Consider the following 2,985-nt stretch of genomic DNA (forward strand, 5'->3'; position numbering starts at 1 on the left):
TATTGTACGTAAATAGCTCTATTAGGACTCAAATTTTAGCAAATTTACTCTACTTTAAATGATTTTTTCTAAGGTTTTTTAGTTTTGTTGGTATTTTTAATGAGCTCCTAATGAAAAATTAATTTTTTTTAACGTTTTGAAACAGCTGCCATTTTTTATTCCCCCTTCTTATACTTAACAGACTCATTAATTTAGACTAGTAATTATATTAATAAAAAAGTGGCGTGAAATAACTTAATTTTATTAATTGTTCTCCGACTATATGTTGTTTACTTTTGTTGTATCTCGAGTCAGAGTTTGATATTGGGATCGCCTGCTTTTAAGTGACTTTTTTTATCCGTTCATTGTAATTACTGTGGATTCCACTTGGCCATACTCCTACCACCACTATCAGCAATTAGTTTACACGATGCTCCGATCTATTTGGCCCGGACGGATGGCAGTCCCGCTAGCCGAGGGTGACTGAACCGGCGGGTGCAATGAACACCGGCTGCCCCGTTAGTCTAATAGTCCCCATAGTCACTCCCACTCTCTCCTCTAGATAGCGACAGTATTTATTTTAATTATAAATGTCTGTCACGGGACACAAACCCACGTCTCTCACTTCGTAAACCTAAGAATAAAATAATAAGCATACCCTTTAATCCAAGCAACATAATTTGCCAAGACATAAAAATAAAAATTTTAATCTTTACCCCTAATAAATCTCCATTTTGATGCAATAATCATTGCGAAAGAAATGTACAAACATTTTTTGTCTAAATAAAATTTGCACTGTGTAATTACTGCGTATGCAATTTACATTCATAGATTAGAATCTAGTTTTGCCTCTAGCTACTATAATATTTGTTCGCTCATATAGTTAGCCTTTAGCTATGATAATTTGGTCATATAGTCAGCATCTAGCTACTATAATGTGCTTATCTAGTTTTCATTATTGTAATATGCTTACATAGTCAGCCTTTAACTACTATAATCTGCTGATATAGGTATTTATTTTTCCACTATAATACGCTCGTATAGCTTCTACCTATTGCAATACACTTTAGCTATTATAATAATGTAATAAGGTACTATAATGTGCTAATAAGCTATTGCATATTGCTGTTGCTGCTATAATGTGCTTATATAGTTAGACTCTAGCTACTATAATGTCCTCATATAGTTAGCCTCTAATTACTATAATGTGCTCATTTAGTTAGCATATTTCTATCATGTACTCATATAGTTAGCCTCTACCTACTATAATATGCTCATGTAGTTAGTATCTAGCTACTGTAATGCGCTCACATATTAGCTGCTATAATTTGCTCATATAGTTAGCCTCTTACTAATATAATGCGCTCACATAGTTAGCCTCTAGCTACTATAATGCGCTCACATAGTTAGCCTTTAGCTGCTGTAATGTGCTCATATAGTTTGCCTCTAGCTACTATAATGCGCTCACTTAGCCTTTAGCTGCTTTAATGTTCTCATGCAGTTAGTGTCTAGCTACTATAATGCGCTCACATACTTAGCCTTCAGGTGCTCTAATGTGCTCATATAGTTAGCCTCTAGCTACTATAATGTTGTCTTATAGTAGCCTCTAGCTACTATAATGTGCCCATATAGTTAGCCTTTTGCTACTGTAATACACCCATATAGCTTCTACATATTGCAATATGCTTTAGCTACTATAATGTGCTAATGATGTATTATAATATGCTTTTGCTGCTATAATGTGCTCATATAGTTGGCACCTAGCTACTATAATGTGTTCATATATTTAACCTTTGCTGCTATAATGTTTTCATATATTTTGTCTTTTGGTTCTATAATGTAGTTAAGTAATATTATTATAGTGTAATTAATCTCCATATTTTAATGTCCTTTAGCTATAATAATATACTAATAACTATCATATGCTAATACGCTCATATAGTTAGGTTCTAGCTATGATAATGGACTTTAGCTCCTATAATGTGGTAAATCCACTAAAGTATGGTTCAGCTACTGTAGTAGGCTTATATATTTTGGGCTACTTTAATATCCTCGTGTCGTTATTTACTTTCATATGCTCGTATTATTTGCCTTTAGTTACTTTAATATAGTCATATAGCTAGCTGTTATGTACTTATATACTTTTAGCTGTGATAAGACGCTCATATCATATTATAATCATAGCTATTATAATGTGCTAATTAGCTACTATAATATACTCATATAACATTATTGTATGTATCTTTGTAATATATTGTTATGATGTATTCATTATTATAGAAGTAAATTTTGTTTTTAATAGATGATTTTATTTTTGATTTCAAAAGTTTAATCATTACGTTAAATAAACAAAAAAAAACCTATGGAATGAAATGATAAATAATGATATTTAAAAAAATAAATACGATTTTTGCTCAATTAGGTTGTTCTTAACCAACGGGACAAATATCAAAAATATTATCATAAAACTTTTTTAATTTTTTTTTTTTTTTTTTTTTTTTTTTAATTTTGGTGAATTTTTGTTCTTTGCAAAAACAGATTTGGCCAGGGCGGACTGCGGATCAATGCAGAGAGCAGGAATACGCCCTCCTACCGCTCCGCATCCAAATCTAGGAAGTGCCCGTAATTATCCTTATATAATAATTAATTATCTTATAGTTGCACGGCTGACTTTACTACCAACTCTTCTAATACTAACAGTCCTCACGGTGGCCTGTAGATAAGTTTCAGTTTGGTATATTATTGGTTTTTTGTTTAACCGGTTCCTGGCCATTTCTGACATACCAGAGGGTTACCAATTGGTTACTAACCAAGAATTGAAAGGTCTAGTTTTCATTCAACGGGTTCCACCATAAAATTAAAGCAAACCTGCCCAGGCACGAATTGATATAAGGGGTATTCATGATGTTGAGTTAAATGTTATATGTTTTACCATGTTAAATGTTATAACTATAGGATTGTGAGCAGCCCTATTTGAAGTCATGTTAAACGTTAAATGCATAAGAG

At 32.2% G+C, this 2,985-nt stretch overlaps 1 protein-coding gene across 1 annotated transcript in view; it reads left to right on the top strand.

Annotated features, from left to right (window-relative positions):
* Positions 1–2,517: 2,517 nt before the first annotated feature.
* Positions 2,518–2,985, top strand: part of rdx (BTB/POZ and MATH domain-containing protein rdx) — a 34,782-nt gene continuing 34,314 nt past the window's right edge. Inside the window, exon 1 of the mRNA XM_014436086.3 lies at positions 2,518–2,601. The gene's annotated coding sequence lies outside the window, so the exon portion shown is untranslated. The remainder of the gene's footprint in view (positions 2,602–2,985) is intronic.

This window comes from Halyomorpha halys, unplaced genomic scaffold (assembly GCF_000696795.3).
Source record: "Halyomorpha halys isolate HHAL.00 unplaced genomic scaffold, Hhal_1.1 Scaffold1771.1, whole genome shotgun sequence".
Taxonomy (NCBI): Eukaryota; Metazoa; Arthropoda; class Insecta; order Hemiptera; family Pentatomidae; genus Halyomorpha; species Halyomorpha halys.